The 26,084-nt window shown below is 36.8% G+C and overlaps 1 long non-coding RNA gene across 1 annotated transcript in view; it reads right to left on the bottom strand.

The window, feature by feature from the left end:
- The window catches only part of LOC309629427, an 86,465-nt gene extending 60,406 nt beyond the window's left edge, over nt 1-26,059 (bottom strand). The window contains exons 1-4 of the long non-coding RNA XR_014245074.1: nt 24,362-26,059; nt 20,902-21,147; nt 3,747-3,841; nt 1,689-1,732 (exon numbers count right to left, since the gene is read on the bottom strand). This is a non-coding gene — a long non-coding RNA (uncharacterized lncRNA). The remainder of the gene's footprint in view (nt 1-1,688; nt 1,733-3,746; nt 3,842-20,901; nt 21,148-24,361) is intronic.
- Between the last annotated feature and the right edge of the window lie 25 nt (nt 26,060-26,084).

Below are 26,084 nucleotides of genomic sequence, written 5' to 3'. Positions count from 1 at the left end.
GAGATGCACACTACTATATATAAAACTGATAAACAACAATGGCCTACTGTATAGCACAGGGAACTACATTCAATATTTTATAATAGCCTATCAGGGAAAAGAATCTGTATAGTATATATGTATAACTGTATAACTGAATCACTTTGCTGTACACCTGAAGCACTGTAAATCAGCTATACTTCCATTAAAAAAAGTGGTTTTTATATTGCACTACCCAGCAATATTTCAACATTACCTTTCCCTTGAAGCTTAAGGATATCTGAGAGTTGGGATTTGAGCAGATCAAGGCCCCAGAACTAGGAAATCACCCCCAGAGATGCTATCTTCTGGTGTGGAGGACCATATTTTCTAGAGGAATAAGTATAAACTATCATCTTTATATATTTATATTTAGAAAAGAGTAAATTAGTTCAAGCCATCTACTATGACCCTCTCAGAATTTTATGCCGGATCTTTTGCTTTTAGCTGGCTAAGAGAAAAAGTGAGAAGGTTGCATGAAACATTTTGCTGTCAACCCTGGAAGTGGATGTATCCCATCTACCACACTACTTTGTCTAGAATCCAGTCACAAGTCCATATTCATATTGCAGTTTGGGCCGGGAAAGGCAGTCTTCCTATGTGGAAGGAGAAGTGGGACTGATAAGCACCTAGCAATTTCTGCAAAATAATTGACACATACAAACATGCACAAATATCCCCTATTTTCATTTTGTTGGCATTTGCAGGTATGTCTGTGCCCAACTATTAATTTTTAGCCTTTCTGGATTAGATTGGTTTTAGATGAATCTCTTGAATCTACAGTTTATACTTAGGTTTAGCTCTATGATTTGACCTAAGAGATTCCTCTTTCACTAGGTGAGTTTATTTTATTTAAATTTATTGATCTGATAGATATGTTTGCTCTTAGTTTTGTCAAATTGTTTTGTTTTCTTCTTTTAACTTTTTAATGTTTATTATAAGGTTATCTTTTTTCTTTGGTTTAGTTTTAAGCTTATTTTCTTCCTAATAATTTCAATGGTTTTCTTTTTAAAATTAATATAATCTATCCTCTGATTTTTTAGGCTTGAAAACTCTGTTTGTTGGCTTTAAACATGTATAATAATTTGGTTTTGTATTAAATTCTTCTGATGTTCTTTCTTTTCCTGAGGAAAATGTAAATAATGTTGCATCATCTTCTAGCACTGATTGTAACTAGGATGAATTTCTATATAATTTTCTCTTTATTTTTAGAATAAGGTAAATTTTTAGGCTATTTATTGACATTGACTTATTTGTGTAAATGTGTTCTACAACAAGATCTTGCTGAAACTGCTAAATAGTTTTCCAAAGTGTTTTACTATTTCACAATCCCACCAGCAATGTATGAGTTTCTGTTGCTTCACATCCTTGCCAACTCTTGTTATTTCTAGTTATTTTAATCTTAGCCATGTGAAACGATGTGTAGTAGTAACTCAATTGCATTTCAGTTTGTATTTTTCTGACAACTATTGATAGTGAGCATTCTTTCATGTGTTTGTTGACTACCTATATTTTTACATATTTATGTAATACATATAGTTTTATATAAAATATAATTATAATATAAATATATATTATGTGTATTATACATGTATAATTATACACACGTACACACATATATATATATATAAAATTTGATAGATATAACATTTTCTCCCAATATGGCTTACCTTTTCATTTTCTTAATCATGTGTTTTAAAGAGCAGAGGTTATCCTGAAAAAGACGAATAAAGTGGGAGGCATCATTTCCTGATTTCAAGCTATATTACAAAGCTAAAGTAAGTAAAACAGTATGATACTGGCATAAAAACAGACACATTGACCAAGGGAACAGAATCGAGAGCCTAGAAACATAATAAATCCACACATATATGGTCAACAAATATTTGACAAGGGAGCCAAGAATACTCAATGGAGATGACAGTCTCTTCAATAAATATCGCAGGGAAAACTGAATATTTCTAAGAATGAAATTAGACCCCTATCTTATACCTTTCACAAAAATTAACTCAAAATGGATGAAAGACTTCAAAATGAGACCAGAAGCCATAAAACTTCTAGAAGAAAACATAAGAAAAAAACTCCTTGACATAGGTCTTGGCAATAATTTTTTGGATATGACATCTAAAGCACAAGCAACAAAATCAAAGATAAACAAGTGGGGCTACATCACTAAAAAGCTTCCATACAGCAAAAGAAATAATCAAAAAGTAAAAGGACAACCTACAGAATGGGGAAAAGTATTTGCAAACTGTATATTTGATAAGGGGCTAATACCCAAAATATATAAAGAACTCATACAACTCAATAGTATAAAAAGCAAATAATCCAATTAAAAATGGGCAAAAGACCTGAATAGACATTTTCCCAAAGAAGATATACAAATGGCCAACAGGTACATGGAAAGGTGCTCAACATCACTAATCATCAGGGAAATGCAAATCAAAACCATAATGAGATAGCACATCATGCCTGTTAGAATGGCTATCATCAAAAAGATAAAAGATAAATGCTGGTGAGGATGTAGAGAAAAGGGAACCCCTGCACACTACTGGAGGAATTGTAAATTGGTACAGCCACTATGGAAAGCAGTATAGAGGTTTCTCAAAAAATTAAAAATAGAGCTATCATATGATCTAGCGATTCCACTTCTGGAAATATATCTGAAGGAAATGAAAATGCTAACTCTAAAAGATACAAGCACCCCAATGTTCATAGCAACATTATTTACAATAGTTAAGACATGAAAACAGCCAAAGTGTCCATTGACAGATGAACGGATAAAGAAGTTATGATATATATACACACACATATATATATATATATCACCATATATATATATATGTATATGATAGAATATTATTCAGCCATAAAAAGAAGGAAATCCTGCCATTTGTGACAACATGGATGGCCTTTGAGGCATTTATGTTAAGTGAAATAAGTCAGACAGAGAAAGAAAAATACATATGATCTCGCTTATATGTGGAACCAAAAACAAAAACAAAAAACAAATTCATAGTAAAAGAGATCAGATTTGTGGTTACCAGACGTGGGGCTGTGAGGGTAATTGGATAAACAAGTAATAGGGGTGTAATATACAACATGATGACTATAGTTAACACTGCTCTGTGGCACACTTGAAAGTTGTTGAGAGAGTAAATCCTAAGAATTCTCATCACACACACACACACACACAATTTTTCTTTTTTTTTTGGTATCTATATGAGATGATGGATGTTGACTAAATTCACTGCAGTAATCATTTCACAAATATGTAAGTCAAATCGTTATGCTGTACAACTTAAACTTATGCGGTGCTGTTTGTCAATTATATATCAATAAAACTGGAAAAATATAACAAAGATACTATTGCAAAATCTAAAAATAACTCATTTATTAAAACCACTCCAAAAGGAACCAAGACTGTGACTGTGTCATAACAAAACACATAGTAATACAGGTTTATACCAGAAAGCAGTTATCACCATGATATCTTTTGGCACCTCTATATGTCCTTCAAGCAAGGAAAAACAATTAAGTAAGGATAAACTGGGTGAGCATTGTAAACCAACAGCTAATAATTAAGAAGAAACTGGAAAAGAGAAAAGGAGTAGGAAAGTCAGAATCATAGAATAAATGTTAAAAAAAAGAATATTAGTAGATTTCAAACTAGTCTTAAAACATATAGCTGCTCTTACATTCTACCCTGGGATGAAGTGTGGTCTTACCCTGCCAAATAGAGTTTTAAAAGCTGCAGTAATTTCCTGGCATGAAGAATTACTTCAGGATGTTAACGGAGTCAGGACGCTCTCCTTGTTAGTACCTGCAATTTATATTCAGACAATTAGATCTCAGAATCCACATGCCCACTCTCTCAATAACCTTTGTAACCAGTTCTCCAGTTACTTTAGTTCCTTACCTCATAAAATATATTTTATATATTTTATTAAATAATTTGTTAAACTATAAAATTTACAATAAAAGCATTTTAAAAAAAGTTTTCAACTTTGATAAAATAAATTTATCCTTGTTTTTTTTTTTTTGGCCGCACCTTGCATCTTGTGGGATGTTAGTTCCCCAACCAGGGATTGAACCTGGGGCCACAGCAGTGAAAGCACCGAGTACTAACCACTGGACCACCAGGGAATTCCCCAAATTTATCATTGTTTTTGATTTCATGATGAGAACTTTTGGTGTTTTATCTCAAAAACTTTTTTCTACTCCAGCTCTGTGAAGATTTTCTCCTAAGTTTACTTCCAGAAGTTCTATGATGTTTTAGCTTTTATGTTTAGATCAATGACCCATTTCAAATTAAGTATCTGTAGTTTTTGAAAATTAAATCAATCTTGCATTTCTAGAATAAATTCCACTTAGTTATGATGTATTATTTTTATATATTGCTGAATTTATAATATTCTGATAAGAATTTTTGAATCTATGTTCCTAAGGGATACTGGTCTGTAGTTCTGTTTACTTACAATGTCTCTGTCTGGTTTTAGGGTATTAGGATACTGTTGGCATCATAAAATGAATTGGATATTGGTAATAGTTTCATTACCACTATTTTCTGAAGGAGTCTGTATAAGATTAGTGATGTTTTCCTTTTAATATTTGTTTTAATCTACCAGTCCAACCGTGTGGGACTGCTGTTTCCTTTGTAAAAGGGAAGTTTTAAAATAATCAATTTCATTTTTTTAAATAGGAGACTTACATGTTTTTTTCCCCCCATGCCAGTTTTAATTTGGCCTTTCAGGAGTATTCTATTTTATCTAAGTAGTCATAGTTTTTAACAAAATATGTCTTTACTATCCTTTTAATGTATGTAGGCTCCATAGCGTTTTCTCCGCTTTCATTCCTGTCTTTGGCAATTTTTGTCTTTTTTCATTTTTTCCCAATCAGTCTAGCAAGAGGTTTATCAATTTTATTGATCTTTTCAAAGAACTAGCTCTTTGTTCAATTGATTTTCTCTATCGTTTATTTTCCATTTAATTTATTATTCTATTCCTTATTTCATTCCTCCACTTACAGTGGGTTTAATTTTTTGTTTGTTTGCTTTACTTTTTAAAATAGAAGCTTAGATCATTGGTTTTAGATCATTGGTTTTTAAATGTTTCCTCTTTTCTAATATCAGCACTTAAAGCTGTAAATTTCCCTGTAAGTTACTGTAGTTGCACCCTACAAATTTCGATGTGTTATTTTCATTATAGTTCAAAAATAATATCATTTCATTCAGTTCAACATTTTTTCTAATTTACCATGTTATTTATTCATTGACCAATGGGGTATGTAGAACTGTGTAATTTAATTCTAAAATATTTAGATATTTATTTCAAGATAATTGTTGCCATTGTTTTCCAAATTAATTTCATGTGGTCACAGAATACATGCTGTATGACTTTGATTATTTTACATTTATTGGAACTTCTTTTATGACTCAACATATGATCTATCTTGATGAATATTTCCTGCCTATTCAAAAATAAGATGTATTCTGTGTTGGGTATAGTTTTCTATAATTTCAGTTAGGACTGATGCTATGCTAATCAGGGTGCTATTGTTATTCATGTTTTCTAAAATCTTAGAGAAATTTTCTGTCAACTTATTTTATGAATTACTAAACTGTGTTGAAATCTTCAACAACATTTATGGATTAATTTATTTTTCCTTTCAGTTCTCTTAGTTTTTGCTTCTTGCATTTTGAAGCTCATTATTAGGCACATACACATTTAGAATTATGTCCTCTTGATTAAATGATCCTTTAATTATTATGAGATGGCATTCTTCACTTTGGTAATATTGTTTGACCTGAAATTGATTTTGTCCTATATTAATATAGCCACTTTATCTTCTTTATGCCTAAAGACCTATAATTGTCTTTATATTTAAAGTGATTATTGTGGACACCGTAAAGTTTGGCCTTGCCTTTCCATCCAGTCTGAAATCTCTACCTTTTAATTGGACTGTAAGAATATTTGTGCAGATCCAAATTTCCATCTATATTTTTATTTAGCCAAAAATAACTTCCTTTATTTTTGTAGTGCTTGTAGCTGGACTGTTAATGATATATTTTCTTAGCTTTGTCTGAAAATGTCTTTATTTTTGCCTTTATTTTTGAAGGATATTTTAACTAGATATGGAATCTGATCAATAGTTTTCTTTTTCTTTCATTATTTTGAAGATGTTTTTCCATTGCCTTCCAGCTGATATTGTCTCTAATGAGAAGTCAATTTTAACCCTTATTAATTCCAAAGCATGGACAATGCCCCCCCTTTTTTAATCTTTGGTTCATTAAAATTTTTCTCTTTATCACTGATTTTCAACAATTCGATTTTATGTCCCTTGGTATGGTTTCTTGTGTTTGCTCTACTTGGGGCTTATTGAGCTTCATGGGATTGTGAGTTTATAATTTTCTTAAAATTTGAAAAAATATTTGACTGTTATTTCATCAAAAAAATTTCTGCTCCCCTCATTTGGAACACCATTTGTACTTAAGTTGGATCACTTGATATAGTGCCATAGCTCACAGAGTGAATATGTTCATTTATATTCAGCCCTTTTGCTCTCTGTGTTTTAGTTTAAACAATTGTTAACTGCTATATCTTTAAGTTCATTGATTCTTTATTTTACACTGGACAATCTGCCATTAAGCCCATTTATTGTTTCCTGTGTTTTTTTTTTTTCTTTCATTTTGGATATATTTTTCAGGTCTCAAAGTTCATTTTAGTTCTCTTTTCATATCTTTCTTTCCTCTTATAATTCTTTAAAAATATTTCTAATTGCTATTTTAAAGAATGTGTCTGCTAATATCATTATTTTACTTATGGGTTTGTTTCTATTAACTAATTGCATTCCTAGTTATTAGTTGCTTTTTCCTGCATGTCTAGTAATTTTTGATTCAATGCTGAATATGAATTTTCATGTTGTTGAGTCTGGATTTTTAGTTTTCCTCTAAAGAATGCTGACTTTTTTGTGTAACACAATTATTCATCCATTTGAGGTTGTTTAAAAAGTTTTGTTTGTGAGGTGCTAGACTAGCCTTAATGTGGATGTAATTTAGCCTTGTTACTAAGGTAGTACCCTTTTGGGGTCTCTGCTGAATGCCTGGACTGTTCACTAATGTTACTACACTTTGGTTGGTCTGAACTCAATATATCCCAGGTCTGTCTATGCTCTACCTTCCTGCTTTTCATTCTGGAAAGTGCCTCCAGTTAGAAAGGTAGAATGATTGCTGGACTCACTTAAGTGCTTTCCCTTCTCTTTAGGATCACAGCCTTGTGCTGCCTGTTTTCTGAAGTCTGAAAACAGTTGTCTCCTATACTTTGTCCAGTTTTTTAGTTGTATGCCAGTCTAGTACTTTTTACTTACTTTATTTCTTTTTTGTCTTTTTATTGTAAAATAAAATAAAATTACAGAAAAAAGCACAAAAGAAAATGAATCTTAGTGAATTATTATAAGGTTAAATACCTGCTATGGTCTGAATTTTTGTGTCCCCCCAAAATTCATATGTTAAAATCCTAATCACCAAAGGTGATGGTATTAGTAGGTGGGGCCTTTGGGAGGTGCTTAAGTCATGAGGGTGGAACCCTCACAAATGGGACTGTGCCTTATAAAAGATGCAAAAGAGAGCTCCCTAGCCCTTTCTGCCTACTGAGAAAACAAGAAAAAGTCTGTGACCTGGAAGAAGGCCCTCATCCAGCCATGCCAGTGCTGTGATCATGGACTTCTGGCCTCTAATACAGTGAGAAATAAACTTCTGTTGTGTATAAGCTACCCAGTTGTGGTATTTTGTTATAGCAGCCCAAACAGTCTAACACTATACCTTTGTAACTACCACTCTGGCCAAGAAACAGAAATTGACTAGCCATCCTAGAAGCTTCTCTGTGTGCTCTTTCCCTCACACAGCCCCCTCCCACCCATATCTAGTTTCCCAACTTTTATAATACTCATTTCCTTGGAGTTTTTATGGTTTTCAATCACTGAAGTGGGCATCCCTAGAACCTTACCCATTTTTGTTAACTTGAATTGTCTTATAAGTCTCTTTTTATATACAGGTGTTCCCTTCATCCCTTTCTATTCTTTACTATTTGTCTGTTGAAGAACTGAGGTGTTTGTCCTGTCCATTTTCTCACAGTATGAATTTTGCTGATTACATATTCATGGTGTAATTCAAATATTCTATTTTTTCTATTTCTTGCAAACTGTCTTCGGGATCCAGAAGCTTGATAAAACTACCTTTTTATCCCTTTGGTAAGACTATAATTTTCATCTGAAGGCACTTATAGCTTGTCTTCACTCAGTTTTGATGTGTGCAGCCATTTGTGTTCAATGCCTAGATTCATTAATTCATTGGTGTTTGTGAAATAGTGATATCCTAATGTTTTTATTAGCTGAAATAAGTTTATAAGAAGACACAAACTTATTTACTATTTACCAAGTGGTATGGTTCACTTAGGTAGGGTGACATGAATGCTTGCTGTTTTCCTTTCATTTGTTTTTAAGATAATGATTTGTGACTATAGTAGTTTCCTATGGCTGCTGTAACAAATTACCACAAACTTGATGCTTTAAAACAACATATATTTGTTCCCTTACAATGCTGGAGGCCAGAAGTCTGAAATGAGTATTATGGGGCTAAGATCAAGGTTTCAGCAGGGCCACACTCACTTCAAAGACTCTAGGTGAGAATCCCATGTCCAGGTGCTTCCTCCATCTTCTCTCTTTGACAATGTTTCCATCATATGACCTTCTTATTTTCTGTCTGTAGTCAAATCTCCGTCTCCCTCATAAGAATACTTGTGATTATGTTTAAACCCACCTGGATAATTGAGGATAATCTCCCCATCTAACTATTCTTTTTTTTTTTTAATATTTATTTGTTTATTTGGTTGTGCTGGGTCTTTAGTTGAGGCAGGCGGGCCCCTTAGTTGTGGCTCAAGGGCTCCTCAGTTGTGGCATGCATGTGGGATCTAGTTCCCTGACCAGGAATCGAACCCGGGCCCCCTGGATTGGGAGCACGGAGCCTTAACCACTGTGCCACCAGGGAAGTCCCACCATCTAACTATTCTTTTTTTTTTTCATCTAACTATTCTTAATCACATCTGCAAAGACCCTTTTTCCACATACAGTAAAAATTGTATATCTCTGGAGGCCTACCACAGTGACCAATGAAATCTTTAAAAAATATTATTTAATATTATTATGAACTCACAAGTTTAAACATATCTGATTGGCTTCAATCTATTGTAATTTTTATACAAACTATGGCCAATTAGAGCCTCAGTTTGACTTCTGAATCCTTGTGACATGACCCTTGTAATTTCTGATTGTTTTTCTGCTATATAATACTTCAAGATGTTCTAGTATATTTTCTGCTGTGGACCTGGAATCAATCATATCTTGAAGAAGCCTTTATGGTTTCCTTCAAAAGAAAATGATATGTCAAAAGTATAGTCTGGAAGCTAGGGTTGCTATTTGCTACTGGTTGGTGATTTTTTTTTTTTTCCCTAGGATTTTTCAAATTCAGGACTACAGGGTTTTTAATTAACCTTTTTTATTTTACATCTTTCTTTTCACACTGAGAATCCTTATTCTCAAGGTCACAAGTAATGATAGATTTAGAATATATCACAATTGCTCATTTGTTTTATCCTTATTTTTTATACCATATTTAAGTATCTTAAATATGTTGTTCCATTTCTTCCTGCATAAAGCATTGCTGTTAAAAAATCTGATAATTTTGATGCCCTTCTGAAATATGTACTCTTTTGCCTAGATTCCCAATGATTTTTTTTTCTTTTCCTTTAAAGTCCAATACCTTTACTAGAATATTTCTTGGTCTTAGTTCTTCTGGATATTCTCATGTAAAAGTGTGCTCTTTTAATGTATATTTCACAGTAATATTTTTCAGCAAGTTTTTAATATTTGTTCTATTCCCTAGATGTTCTTTTTTTAGGGACTCCTATATCTGTATGTTGAATCTTCTTTTTATAGCTTCAATATTTGTCATTTTCCCTCAAATCTTTTTTTATTTCTTCATTTTTTTTTTTTTTAAAACTCCCTCCCTTTAATTTACTATTTCTTGTAAGGAATTATTTGTTGTATTTCTCTCTGTGTGTGTGTGTGTGTGTGTGTGTGTGTGTGTGTGTGTGTGTGTGTGTGTTAAGTGTTTTTCTTCTAATTTATTCTTCAGTTCTGAAATATTTTTTCTTTTATTTCTTTTTTGAGCTTTATTAGCTAATTTGAGTTTTTCTAATTCTAATTTTTGTTTTCATATCTTGTATCTTTTCATTAAGCAACATTAAGTCTCTTAGCTCATTTTGAAATGGTATGTTTCAGTTTGTATACACGTTGAGCATGTCTTTCTAGTATGTTTTCTTTGCCTGCAGGGTTATTCTGTTTCTTATTGTCATCTTTTCTTATAGTTACTTGTATGTTATTTGACTTCAATAGTTTTCCAATGTTCATTTTTACATGGATTTAATTTGCATAACTTCTTAGATTTGGTTCAGATAGCTTTTCTAACTTCCCATGAGCTCCCTTTTCTATAGTTTACTACATTAGTAAAACTATAATTGCTTGCTTGGTGCAGTTACCAGCTCCGTTTCCTTCTCCCTTTTCTCTGGATCTTCTTTTTCCTTCGTCTTAGTCGTTCCCATGCTGAACAAATTTGTGTCATCCCAGCAGTTTCTCTTCAGTATGAGACCTTGTACTTGAAGTGAGCCCTAGTCTCAGCTGTGAGAATTTATGGGAATGAGCCAACTCTAAGACTTAGGTCTGATTACTGGAATATGCTACAACTCTCCCAGTTTTAGCTGCTGTTCTCAAATTGAATTGTCATGATTTCCAGTGAATAACTTTTAGCTCATGTGGGGTTTTTCTGTTCTCAGGTCCGTCAGATGTTCCTTGGCTTCACACTGCTTTCCCCTACATAGGCATTGATAAGACACAAGTCTTGTGACTATTGTCTCACCTGCTTGTATTCTGGGGTTTGTGAGGACAGCCAGCCTGTTGTTTGTTTGTTTTTGGCTTTGTTATCTAGTTGCAATGTCTTTTTATGTGGGGATTCAAAAGATCTCAAACATATGCTACCATCTCCATTACCATCTTCTCAGAATCTCACACAGTTATTTAAGTGAGATGACTTAATATAAAAAAGTTATTTAGATGTTAAAGAACTAAAAGGCATAAAAAGAACTCTTGAATATCACAAAGCTAGAAACTGCAGGAAGCAACTACCATATCTAGATCTGGGAAACCAAAGAAGTGTTTATTGCTTGGCTGGTGCTGGCATTTCTGAGTTCAGATGAGGGGACTCATGGAGTTGGGATCCAGCTCTAAGAGAAGCTGGAGCAACATTCGTGTTGGTTTCCCTGAGGGGACATAATCAGCATGATATTTGAAAGACTGCAAACTACAGTCAACTGCTGCTGCTGAAAGGAAATGTTAGTGCCAGAGTGAAGCTTTATTGGGGTGATGCTAATAGGAACAAGAAGAAGATAGTAGGAAAAAGAAGAGTTTTTTTCCTCCTCCTTCTGTCCTGTGATCACCCTTTACTTCCCCCTATTGCCAGAGCTTAACAGGGAGCAAGCTGACAAATCAGAAGTGCAATTTCCAGAGTTCTAGTTCCAGCATCACAAAGCAAAATATACAAGGGTCAATTTGAAGCTGAGAGATAATACCTTAAAAACTGGCTTATAACTGTTCTATTCTCTTTGTAAACTGTGACCTTTATCACTGCATAATCTTTATCTTAATACTTTTAACCTTTTTAATTGATCTGATATGAATGTTGCCTTTCCTCCATTTTTTTGTATGCAGTTGTTTATCTCTTTTCCTATTTTTTATTTCCAATATTTCTTCACTGCTTTAAGTGTGTGTGTGTGTGTGTGTTTAGGAATACATTGATAGGTTTTGTTCTTATCAACTCAATCTGAGAATCTGTTTTTCACAATGGGGAATTTAAACATTTGTTATGATTTATTCCTTTCACCTTATACTTTGTTTGCATTTTTAAACATTTTCCCTTTTTCCTTCTAAATATTTCCCTTACTAGTTCCCTCTCTGATCATTACTATTACTTATCTTGTTCCTCTTTATAATTAGCAAATTTTATTATGCTTTTCCATTTAACTGGTGATTATCATTTTCATATACTCAACATGAAACCCATATGAAAGGGTTATATGAAAATAAGAAACCAATTAATTCTGTTTTTAGGTGCTCTGCTCCTTTACTGGATGAGCCCTTTAGAATACTTTTACTTCCCCTCTCCCCACCCCCCAACTGCTAGGATTTATGAGCATATTTTATTGATAATTACCTTTAGTTAGTCTATTATCAGGGATTCCTCACATATGCCACTTCTATTTCAAGAATCAACAGTCTGTACTCATATTCTACATACTCAGCCTGCATCTCTGTTTAGATTTCTCTTCAGGTAACAAATGTGTCAGAGATCATCACTCTTGCATCTAGTCCATCTTCCCATGTCTTGAGGGCTGTATTTTCTTTCATTTGTTTGCTGTTTGATAACAGTCCTTTCCTTTACTATTTCTTCAGTTGTACTACTGAGTGATATATTCTATCAGTCTTCGCATAGTTCCAAACAACTTTCTTTGAAATTGACAATTAAATGATATCTTAGTTATATTAGAGTTATTGGGTCATAGTCCTTTTTCTCAATATAAATGATACTAAATTTTCCTCTTGCTTCTCACATTGTAAGTAAAAGGTGGTCTGATTATTTTTCCTTCATGATTTATTCTTTTTTTTTTTAAACCTTTATTTATTTATTTATTTATTTATGTATTTATTTAGGGCTGTGTTGGGTCTTCGTTGCTGCACGTGGGCTTTCTCTAGTTGCGGCGAGCGAGGGCTACTCTATTTTTTTTTTTTTTTTTTAAACTTTGGGTTTATTTATTTATTTATTTTTATGGCTGTGTTGGGTCTTCGTTTCTGTGTGAGGGCTTTCTCTAGTTGCGGCAAGTGGGGGCCATTCTTCATCGCGGTGCGCGGGCCTCTCATTATCGTGGCCTCTCTTGTTGCGGAGCACAGGCTCCAGACGCGCAGGCTCAGTAATTGTGGCTCACGGGCCCAGTTGCTCCGCGGCATATGGGATCTTCCCAGACCAGGGCTCGAACCCATATCCCCTGCATTGGCAGGCAGATTCCCAACCACTGCGCCACCAGGGAAGCCCGAGGGCTACTCTTCGTTGCAGTGGGCAGGCTTCTCACTGCGGTGGCTTCTCTTGTTGCGGAGCATGGGCTCTAGGCAGTGTGCTTTTCAGTAGTTGTGGCACGCGGGCTCAGTAGTTGTGGCTCACGGGCTCTAGAGCGCAGGCTCAGTAGTTGCGGCACATGGGCTTAGTTGCTCCGCAGCATGTGGGATCTTCCCGGACCAGGGCTTGAACCCGTGTCCCCTGCATTGGCAGGCGGATTCTTAACCACTGTGCCACCAGGGAAGTCCATGATTTATTCTTTTTCCAAGGAAGACAGACTTTTTTTCTTTATCCTTGGAACTTAGAAATTTAAGATTATTTCTAATATGTCCATAACAAGATAGCATTAAAAGTCAGCATGTGAATAAAGAAAGTTGAAACCTCAACAAAATGACAGGTCCTTAAGATATTATTGAGTAGATTCTATGACCCTTTCTAATTGCATGATATTGGCATATCTTTCAGGTAGTCATTTTTGTTTGCTAATTTGTGACTGCTGATATTTCCTTTCTCACTGTCACTGAGGTCCTTTCTTCCCTTTTGCCTATAATGCAATTCTTGGAATTGGGCTTTCATTGTACTGCTGTGTAATATAAACCATGATAATTCTGACGTATTAAGACATTAGCTATGGTTGCTTTGCTATAGCTGATGGGAACTCCCCTCCTTTTCTGCAATGTCATTCTTAGTAAATAACAAGGTCTTATTTAAAATTTGGAGTCTATGGTCTTATTTTCCACAACAATGTTTTCATTCATCAATCCTGCCTGAGTGAGATCTTTTATTCTGCAGATGAATGTCTTTCTCCAGTTCAGGAACATTTTTTCTATATTTTTTTATATGAAATGCTACTCCATCTTTTACTCTTCCTCCCTTTGCAACTCCTGTTACTCACTGTTGGTCTTATGTGTCTTTCAGTTCTCTGATCTTGTCTTTTATGCTTTCCATCTACTCTTGTATTTTTGTTCTGTGCTCTCAATTTTCCTCCATTTGATGTTTCATACTATTAATTCTGATATATGATTTATGTGCTGAGTTTTTGGTTTTTTATGTGCTGAGCTTTAAAGTTCAAAAATTATGATTCAAATCCTTGGGTTGGGATAGCGTGAGATAGGGATACTAGTTAATGTGCTCCTAAAATTTCCAGGCTAAAGACTCAGGCCTGAAATAAGCACATAAAATCAGCAGAAATGAAGGTGTAATAAATTGTGTTAGTTCGCTGGGGCTGCCATAATAAAATACCACAGACTGGGTGGCTTTAACAACAGACATTAATTTTCTCAAAGTTCTGGAGGCTGGACGTCTAAGATCAAGTGCCAACAGTATTGATTTCCTCTGAGGCCTCTCTCCTTGATTTGCAGATGGCTGCACACTTGCTGCCTCTTCACATGGTCTTTTCTCTGTGTGTGCACACCCCCTGGTGTCAGTTTTTGCATCCAAATTTCCTCTTCTATAAAAGCAAATGACTAAGGCCAAAAATAGCTTCTCTTATGTCAAGAAAGCCATGCCTGCTTAGGCCCAAAATAGCTTCTCTTATGTCAAGAAAGCCATGCCTGGTTCTCTTTCTCCAAGGATTCCCCCACTACCCTATCTGCTTCACTTTCAGTCTTACCTCCCCAGAACACCAGTCAGATTGGATTAGGACCCACACTAATGTCCTCATTTTAACTTAATTATATCTTTAGAGACCTTATTTCCAACTACAATTATACTCTGAGATACTGGGGATTAGGATTTCAACAGATGAATTTTGGGGAAACACAATTCAGCCCATAACAGCTGTCACTGTAAAAGTAAATACTTGCTGTTTATTCACATCAACTAATTCCTGTATCAACTAGGTTTCCAACAATTCAATTCAATTCTGACACCAACTCCCAGAGTTAGCATCAGGATCCACAGGTGTCTCGGTTCCACAAGAGTGCCCCCACTAGAGACACTGGCCACAAATGGGGTGCCAAAATACTTACATTTCTGCTCAGCAGACTAAACATTCAAGGGTTCCCTCAACCCCCTCAATAGGTTTGGTAACTCACTAGAACAACTCACAGAACTTAGAAAAGCATTTACTTATGACTACTGGTTTATTATAGAAGATATCATTCAGGAACAGTCAAAGGGAAGAGGTGTGTAGGGCAAGGTATGGGGGTAGTTGTGTGAAGCTTTCATGCCTTCTCTGGATGCATTACTCTCCCAGCACCTCAGTGAGTTTACCAACTGAAAAACTCGCCAAACTCCATTGACGAGGGTTTTTAAAGGAGGTTTCATTACCTGGGCATGATTGATTAAATTATTGATAATTGGTAAATAACTCAATCACCAGCCCCTCTCCCTTCCTGGAGGTTGGAGGGTAGGGCTGAAAGTGTAAGCAGACAGGGTAGGAGGTCCCAGAGAAAGAGAATCAGGCATGGCTTTTTAGACATAAAAGAAACCATTTTTGGCCTAAGTCCTTTTGTGATCTAAGCCTGGCCACAATGTTTGCCCTTGAACAGGTCTCAGTAATTAATGATCTTAAGAGAAGTGAGGCAATGTAGGAACAAAGGAAAAGCAGTCAAGAAACAATAGTTCAGGGATAAAACAGAGTCCTAGTTCCTCCTCAAGGGATATACAGAACACTCTGATACATATCTTTGAGTTCCACAGGAACTAAGGCCCACACCCAGCTGGAAGACAGTAACCCATGCTGAGACGTCAGACTGGTGGAACCTAAGGAATGATGATGTTGACCTTTTCTGACCCTCATGACTTTAATCAACTAAAGCTTGGACTTGGTCAACCTTTGCTCCAGTTCAATGCTAAATTCTCCTCTGCTTAAGCCCCTTCATGAATATGCATACACTGCCCAAGCCCCTTCATGAATATGAATGTACCCTTAGCTTAAAACTTCGTCAGTTTTGCTGTTTGGGGAGACAATGCTTTGGGAAAGATCCCCGGTGTTCTCGTTACTTGCTGCAAGTAATAAATCCTTACCCCGCTCTTTGGCTTGGTTGCGTCTTTTGGCACTCACTAAAAGGCGAACCTGTTTTCAGATAACAAAAGTTCCGAGCTTCTAATCATGGATTGGTCTTTCTGGTGACCAGAACCCATCCAGAAGCCATCTAAGGGCCTGCCTTACCACTAAGGAAGTTCCAGAAATTTTGGTTTTGTGAGAGAAACTGGGGACAAAGACCAAATATTTTTCTATTGCACCACATTTATGCAAAAAGGTGACACACTGGACTGCAAGATGCTTTTGAATCCTTGATGAATACAGAGTGGGAAAAATGCCATTTAAATGTCATAAGCATGTCTGCCTTTTAAGAGGTTAACTTTACCTTTAGATTGCTTCTTTGTTCTAAGAAAGCCACAAAGTGGGCCTGTAAAGTAAATCAAGTCATCTGTCTATTGTTCCTGAGAAAACCACAAGAATCTTGAATGTAAATATCTTAGAGCAGTTAAGAGTTTTGTTTTGTAAATCAAATGTACCTAGGTATCAGGTTTCTACAAGTTTTGTGGCTTCCTTGGCAAAAGTATCCTTTTCTGTTTGGATCTGGATTGCCCTGTGTATTATTTTTGTCCTCTTTCTTTGAACAGTTGTAGGAACTCTAGTGTTGTAAAAGAAAAAAAACTCTAAGAAGAGAAAGCTGACTGGAAAGGTGACACTAGAAATCAGTTGCAAACTCAGCCAAATTTAGAGACCAAGCAGGTGGCATAAATGTGTGTGAAACTGTTCATTCTAAAACTGTACTTAGTGGTGAGTAGTTTAGGGGTAAAACTGGAAAGTTTGTGCCTTCTCAAGGAATTTAATTTCAAAAAATTTTTAAAAACACTCTGAAGTAAGTTTAGTTTCCAGCTATGGTGGAGTAAGAGGGATCAGATTTTATCCTCCTGCCATAACAAACAGAAAATTGGACAAAATATATGAAACAATGGTTTTCAGACTCTGGGCAATGTCAGCACAGGACAGTGATCACTGACCCTGTTAAAAAGGAAATAAGGAAGGTAAGCCCTATTTTGCCCAAGCTTATTTCTGGAGTTTCCAGGTTGCATCATATGAAAGGGTACCCAAGCAGAAATCAGCAGTCACACTAAATTAGGGAACTGGAGTTTGGTGTTTAAGGATGCCAAGTTTTCTATAATTTGCAAGATATAATGATGTTGAGGAGATATAATAATGTATAGAAAGCACTGCAGAGATCTGTAGAAGGCTGACCTAGAGTCTTGCTGAGGATTAACCTGCACATTGCGATGTGACTTCTAAAAATATCTGTGGAATTTGAAAGTAATTTTTAAAATAAATTTTTTCTTAGTATTTTCTCTGAAATTTCCTTTGAAATTACTTCCAGTTTTAAGAGAGAAAACAATGTAAAGAAAATGTAATTCATTGGTAGTCATTTTGGTACAAACAAACATTCCAAAAAATGAATAAACATACATGTTACGATTTAATGATTTTTATAGGAAAGTTTTTACTATTTACTATTGGTCATTGCTTTGGTATTTAAGACTTTAACACTGAACTAGTTTCTCTCTTGATATTGAAGATTACTTAACTGTTTTTTAAATTGTCTTTCATTATCTATAGTTCCATACTAAGTACTAGTGTCTTAAAGACTTGGGAATCAAAACCTAATCCAACAAAGAATTAAAATCTGCCCTTGGGAATTCCCTGATGGTCCAGTGGTTAGGACTTTCACTGCCAGGGCCCAGGTTCGATCCCTGGCGGGGGAACTAAGATCCCGCCAGCCGCGCAGTGTGGCCAAAAATAAAATAAAATAAAATCTGCCCTTATATAGAGTTTAAAGCTTCTTTTAAAATACATTCTAGGACGTCAATTACTGTATTTACTACTGAGTCTGCAAACTAATAGCTGCAATTAGGTACTACCTTATGTTAGAATGATATAACATTTATAAATACATAAATTATTTTTACATTTCAGTTTAATCCACTAAGTTGCTATTTTTACTTTGTCAACAAGTTCTAATAATTTTTTTATCATTAATTAGATCACTACACATGTTTTACTTATACAATTATTTCAGTTCTATTTTCTAAGTATCAGGCAAATCTTCAAGGAAGCTTAGTTATAATAAAGGAATATGTAACATTTCTAATCCCTTTGATGTGATTTAAGATTTTAATCCCTGACTTTGAAACTGAGCAGGATCCTTCCGGCCCCTCCCAGGTACAAAAACCCCTCATGTCTCCTGGTTCTTGTTTGCAGAAAAAGACTGTAGTCTCCTAGGCCTTCCCTGAGTTCCAAAGAGCAGACTCAAATAGTTACTAATTAGGGAAGTTAGGGGACGCAGAAACAAAGGAAAAACAGTAAAGTAAGAAAAGTAATGATAACCTAAACCAGTGGTCCCCAACCTTTTTGGCACCAGCGACCAGTTTTGTGGAAGGCAATTTTTCCATGGACCGGGGTGGGGGCATGGTTCAGGGAGTAATTTGAGCAATGGGGGGAGGGATGGTTCAGGCGGTAATGCGAGTGATGGGGAGCGATGGGGAGCGGCAGATGAAGCTTCCCTTGCTTGCCCGCTGCTCACCTCCTGCTGTGCAGCCGGGTTCCTAACAGGCTGCGGACAGGTATCGCCTGGGGGTTGGGGACCCCTGGCCTAAACAATAGTTCAGTGAAAAAGAAAAAGAGTTCTAGTTCCTCCTCCAGGGAGATACATAACGATCTGATGCCTATCTTCCAGTTGTTGTGCAGAAACTAAGACCCCCTACCCAGGTGGAAGAAGGTGGACTACATGCTGACCACAAGCACATAGACCCCAGACTGGCTGGAACCAGAAGGCTGATGGTTAAGATTCCTGAAAGGTCATGCTGTTACCTCACCACCAACCAATTAGAAGACAATCCCTGAGCTGCAACCCTCATCCCAAATGTTGCCTTTAAAATCCCTTCCATGAGAGCCATTGGGGAGTTTGGGTCTTTTGAACATGAGCTGCCTTTTCTCCTTGCTTGGGCCCCTGAAAATAAATGCTGTAGTTTCCTTAACCACAACCTGGTGTCAGTAGATTGGCTTTGCTACAAGGCAGGCAAGCAGACTCAAATTCAGTTCAGTAGCAACTTCTCAAAAAATAACCAGAGCTTTACTATTTCCTGGAAGAAAAAAAAAAAAAGGGAAAAAAAGGGATAACGCATCAGATTGCTATGTATATCCCTTGAGGAGGAACTAGGACTCCTTTTTTTCACTGAACTGTTGTTTAGGCTATCATTACTTTTCTTGCTATACTGCTTTTCCTTTGTTTCTGCATCCCCTCCACTTTCTACAGAAAGTATAGGGCAGCATAAGAAGTACAGAAAAGTAGTAGATGATCTGTCAAATCGGAGAGACCAGTGAATCAAGTATATCTCTATTGTGAACTCATAGTTCTACTGGCCATACTCTGTAATTAGATCATACTGGATAATAAGACATCTCTACAGTTAGTTCCTGTGACATAGTGATTTATAATAAAAAATACATATTTGCCTTTGGTTCCTGGCCCATAGTTTCAAACCCTTGTAATTTCCTGAGCAGAGAGCAATGTGAGCACCTTTTGTTATAATATTTGGTCTTTTGTCCTCAGTTCCTTAAATCACTTCAGAGCCATCAAGGTGAAGTGGGTGTCTTGTTATTCATAACAAGCCCCCTTCCACCACAGCTGGCTTTTGTTAATGAGGTGACTTTTGGAGAGCACCTAAGGATGCCGCTGGTTGCCAGGGGAAACAATTTGAATATAGGATTGGAACTTTCAGTCCCTCTCCGTGATGATGGGAGAGGCAAGAGGAAAGGGACTGGAGGTGGAATCAATCACCTATGGCCAATAATTTAATCAACTGTGCCTATGTAATGAAGCCTCCATAAAACCCCAAAAGGATGGGATTCAGAGAACTCCTGGGTTGGTGAACATGTAGAGAGTCGGGAGAGTGGCACACTTGGGGAGGGCATGGAACCTCTGAGCCCTTTGCCCATACCTTGCCCTATGCATCTCTTCTATGTGGCTGTTCCTGAGTAATATCCTTTTATAATAAACCAGTAATCTAGTGAGTAAAACGTTTCTCTGAGTTTTGTGAGCCACTCTCACAAATTAACCAAACCCAAGGAGGGCATATGGTAAGAAGCATAGGTGATAACCTGGACTTACACGACCGGCTTCTAAAGTGGGAGGGGGAGTCTTGTAGGATGGACCCCTTAACCTGTAACCCAAAGAGGGGGTCGAGGGAACCTCTGATTTGTAGCTGGTTATCAGAAGCACAGGTAACGTGGGCTCACAAATCTCTTCTGAAGTAAACGGCAGTCTTGTGGGACTAAGTCCTTAACCTGCGGAATCTGATGCTCTCTCCAGACGTACAGTGTCAGAATTGAGTCAAATTGTAGGATATCCAGCTGGTGTCGGATAATTGCTTATTGATGTGGGGAATGCCCTCCCATACACATACACCCCACACACAAGAAGTGGTGACCAGAATCTTTAGGTCCCCAAAATGGGATTCTTAATTATTTACCTACAGGGTTTGTAAACCCTTTTATAAGGGAAAAACCCAAAACATCGACCTATATCAACCACATAATTTTGAAAACTAAATACACATTACATTTGATACCCAAGTGCAAAACATAAATGGCCTTCCTCAGCTGTGGCTGACCTTTATAACGGGCACAGCCATTAGGCTGAAGACTACGGCAGATCTTTTACCTATACATGTGGTTTCCGTGAAGGGATCCTTACTTAGAAAGAAGTCCGAGCGTTAGCTACCCAGAAGATTCTGTTGCTCTGAAAAGGGCAGTTGTGGTTCTCCCAGCTTTCTGGCATGCTTGCTTAAAAAGAGCAATGGGCTGCAGCTGCCATCATCCAGCAGAGGTGGCAGGAACGTCAGTTGCATAAGCCAGTAGATTCAGAGGGGTAGGAGACATAAAATGTGAGGCTTATGAGGAAAAGAGACTGTCAAGGGAAAAAGAAGCAAAATTATCCTAGTGCACAAAACCTACTCTCCTAAGAGGAATGCTATCAATGCAAAGATAATGTCTATAGCTATAGGAATTTCTTCCTTATTTATGAATCTTTAATATTTACTTATATCTCAGTATTTCTCAAACATGTAATAAAGTTAATATGTATGTACCCGTCTCTCCACTGGACTCTGAAAACCCAAACCCTCAGAATCTTGTACTTGGGTGGAATTGAATAAGAGGCACTTCCAGTATGTATGCCAACTCATAAAGTAGATAATAATAATGTGAATTTACATAAGTTTTGGTTTAACTTTTCAAAAGATCTTAACAACTGGGTGTGTAAGTGATCTCTCATTGAAATGGTGTTAGTTTTTTTGTCTTTGCATATCTTACTTTCTCTGCTGAAAAAAACTGGGAAAAAAACAGAAGTAATAAAAATTTACTAAGAGAAAATGTGCCTCTCTGGATTAGCATAGTCAAGGTAGAAAACTCTTATGTAACACTACATGTTAATCTGAATTAATATACATCAATAATTATAAATTGCAGTTGCAGTTGAGCTAATTTGAATTATTCTGACCAAGTCAGAAAACTATATGATTCAATTATCTCAAACAAAGTGATGGTTTTGAAGTTTATTAGTTTGAGAAGTCTATTTTTTACCTCCAACGAAGCTGTTTGATATTAAACCTGTCCTAAAAAACACCTGTGTATAGTGTCATTGATTTAAAATACAATAAAATGTGCTTAAAATTCTATTGAAACACTGAACAGCTTTTAACTACAAAACCTGTTCTTACGGTACATCTAATATACATAAATGAGATAATTAACATTACTTAGTATTAAGAGTTACAGTTAACATTGTCAAGTGTTTGAATTTTAGGTATTGGAGTTGGAAACAGGGAAAAGACCCCATCATTTTGTGGGAAAATGACATAGGTCTTTTAATTAGACTGAAAGTAATATATATTATTATTATTCATATTTTGATAGGTAGCTACAGGTTTCAACAGCTAAATTAAGCTTAGAAACACAAATGTGGCACTGAAGTAAATGGACATGGAAAATTTTACGTGTATCTTCCTCATTCTTTTCCTCTCAATCTCCCCCATCTCAGTAAACAGTATCTCTTCCAGTAGTTTGGGACAAAAACTATGCAGTGATAGCTGATGCTTTTCCTTCTCTCACATCCAAACCTTGAGTAAATTCTGTTACATCTGTCTTCGGAATATAACCAGAATGTTCTTACCAGCTTCCTTGCTATCAGCTGTCATTTCTAGTTTGGATTATTCCAATAATATTTAATCCTAAAGTGTTCATTGCTTCAACTGTTCATCCATCCACCCATCCAACAACTACTAATAAACAACCACTTATATCAGACACTGTTTGGGGTACTAAGTACACAGAGAATTGCCCCTTTGGCCTTTACAAAAGGAATAACTCTTATCCATCCTAAATTTACTATGATGCATTGTCCCAGGACAAAACTACCAGGGGACTAAACAGTCAACAATGAGAAAATTAATGACTCAGTAAGGAATCATTTTCCAAGTCGAGATTCCAATGCTTTGCTTCTAAACCAGACTAAACTGGAGAACCTAATTGATATGTCATTAAGAATATTCTGATAGATCACTATCTGTAATGATTTTTGGCATACAACATTGAAGGAATAAAAAGAATTGAATGACATCACTTTATAACATTCTTTTTACTCCTCTCAACTTAAATGAACAAGACGTTTTGGCCTTTACATCTCTAAAACTGAAAAAGAGAAAAAGAATGTACGTTGAACTCTGTCAGATTACAGCAATAAATAATACTCATCCATGAAAATTTTACCTAAATGATAAAAAAACCCAATCTCTTAAGAAATGTATTTCAATAAAATATTACTTTTTATAATACTCAAAACTGTGACATTTATACTTTGATCAGCTGTATACTAATAACAGTTGTGATGATAAAAAATTTCTCTGAATTGACAACGTTCAGAACATTATGATCACAAGATATGCAATAAATGTAAATATACACACTTTTTTTGCTGCAGAAAAGAATAACCAATAAAACTTTCATACCTAAAACCTACTACCTAACAGTGGCATTTTGTAGGTTAAGGGTTTCTCAATAGTATAGCACTATTGACATTTTGGGCTGGTTAATTCTTTGTTGTTGGGAATTGCCTTGTGCAATGTAGGATGTTTTGCAATATCCCTGGCCTCTCCCCACTAGATGCCAATAGCCCCTACTCCCTAGTTATGACACCAAAAATGTTTCCAGATATTGCCACATGTCCCCCCACCCCACTGAGAGGCAATATTCCCTAACTGAGTGCCACTGCTGTAGGGAATATAATAGCAATGTAATGTAAAACTTTATCAAAGAGCTAGTTCATTTTTTAAAAATATATGATGGGTATCAAAATACTATATTTAATCCCATTGCATACATTTAAAAGAGTGAGTGATTGTAAAATTACATTTTATGATGTACTGGAAATTACATTATTTGTCATTATTTGAACTTATGGGGAGGAACTCTGGATGTTAGCTCACAATCCATTAGCCAAAAGCATTCAGTAATTCATAGATAGCTGGGTAATGTACATTAACATTCATTTACAGATCTTTTCCCAAACCCTAATAGGTACCTTAGAACACTCTTGAGTTTATCTCATATAGCTCTAAGCCTTTTTTTTCCCCTTGAGGAATGTATTAAGTTCTTGAAGACTATCTTTCTTTGTAAAAGTCTAGAAAACTTAACTGAAAGAGTATCAAGGCTTTTAAACACATGTAATATATTTAGATACAAATATTTTTCAAAATTCAACTTATATAGGCTAGTAATCTCTTTTATTTCCATTCTTCAAATAATGCCTATACAATTACAAAGATTTGGAGACTGAAAATAGCTTAAGAACTCCAAAGATCTTTTCTATACATAGAAGCAGTACTTCCTTAATCCTGCTACAAGGCCCCTAAATAGTGTCTCACTGCGCCTCAATCCTCCCAGCTTAATCACTGGCAAAAGTGCCAATGGAATCATTCATTCTAAATAAAAATATAAAAATGTATGTAGTGCTTTTATTGTTTTAAAGCAATTCCACATAAATTATCTACTATTAATTGAACACATCTAAATGACAGGTAGAAAAGATGTTAGGGATAAGAAGTTTGCATTTAGTAATAACTTGCCTAGTTTACAATTCAGCAGAGCTGACATCTCCAGACCAATCGCACCAAACTCTTTTCTTACGAAATCCTCATTTGAGATATTGCTCATAATTTTACATTTTATGAAGTTCTGGGATGCTTTGAAGGTAAGTTAAATCCAATTACTGCCAAAGGCTTCAAAAAGTCCTTATCTTTATCACATTTCTTAAACACTTTGCACAGGCTTTGTACAAATTGGAAGACTAAATTGTCCAACTTGTCTGTAGTCAATGTAACACCATTTAAAAGTCACTTCTGTGTTGAATACATTTATTAAATTGTACAAAGGTTTTTTTTTTCCTTTTTCAAAGTTTGAATTCTTATATCATGAAGGTCAAAACACTGACTTCAACAGTACTTCTCAAGAGAATGGCTCTGCCTTTTACAATTAAACAGCTATTGAGAACAACACAGAAAAATGAATTTGATAATCCAGTATAGATGTTTCTCATTAAGCCTTCCAGAGTTGATGTACACAGGCCAGTTAATGGTTCTTCTAAAAATCACTGTCCAATTCCTATCATTAACTCAGTTAAAACCCAGATATTTAATATCACATACTTGTCCATCAGAAAAACAACTAGTCCTCTTTTTAATTATTCTAGCGCTAAACCTGAAAAGCATTATAATTGCATATTCCAGCTACTGTAGAGTCTGGGTCCCCTAAAACTTCTACCAAAACAAGGCGCTGTAGTTCAGCATTTCCCAGTTATTTTTGCAGTTGTGGCGTGAATCTGAGCCAAGGTGCCCGTATGGCGCACCAGGCGGCCCCGGGTCCCCATGGCTACCGCCACAGCAACGCGTCGCGTCCCGCAAGGCAGGCCCCAGCTCATGGGGAGTGGGGAGGGCGACCGCCCGCAATTCAGGGACGCTCAGGGGAGGCGCCGGGACACTGTCTTCCCCGACTTGAAGGAAACGGCTTCAGGGCCGGGCTGGGAAAGCTGGCGGGGAGCAAGCCAAATGCTCGTCCCTGCTTCTTCGCAATGGCTAGGACAGAACTCCCGGCGACACCAGGCCGCGTCAGTTCCCTCTACATCTTTCTTTCCCTTTTTTATCACGGTGCCTTGCAGACTTCGTTTTTTCCGTGCCCACGCAGGATAATTTAAGATGCCTCCACAAACGTGACAGACGCCAAAGGTGAAGCCCCCGAACAGTCCCGCCAAAACTCACGCCTTTTCCCACGTTTTCTCCGCAGGGCCGCCCGCGAGTGAGAGGTGTGCGGGCCCAGGGAGAGACTCGAGCTCGCGCCGCGGCCTCGCTTCGCCCCGCCCCCGGGCGCGCGCCCCACCCGTATAAGGCTCAGGGGGGGGGCACGCCGCTCCGCCCACCTTGCCTCCAGCGCGCGCGCGCGCGCGCGCGCGCCGGGCGGAGGCGAGGGGTTGCAATAGGTTTCCGCAGTTCCTATTTTTTTTTTTTTCCCCCTTAGAAGACTGTTTCCACAATGGCCAAAAACAGGCCCCAGTAAAAGTCAACAATCATAAAAGAGTAACTGTTGCTAAAGGTAATTTCAGCACAGGAGCTCGCGAGTTTACCCCGCCTCCAAAAAAACTCGAGCTCCGCCCCCATGGAGCCGCCCCCATGGAGCCGCCCCCCGCCCCCCCCCCCCGAAAGCCGCCCCTGAGAGGCCGCGCTTACGCTTTCCGGGCGGTGCGCGACGCGCTCGCTCCGCCCTGCCAGCCCCGCCCTCCGGCCCCCCTCTCCCTCC

The sequence above is a fragment of the Balaenoptera borealis genome, assembly GCF_965194805.1.
Source record: "Balaenoptera borealis genome assembly, chromosome: 5".
NCBI lineage: Eukaryota > Metazoa > Chordata > Mammalia > Artiodactyla > Balaenopteridae > Balaenoptera > Balaenoptera borealis.
This window is presented reverse-complemented; position numbering and strand designations above follow the sequence as displayed.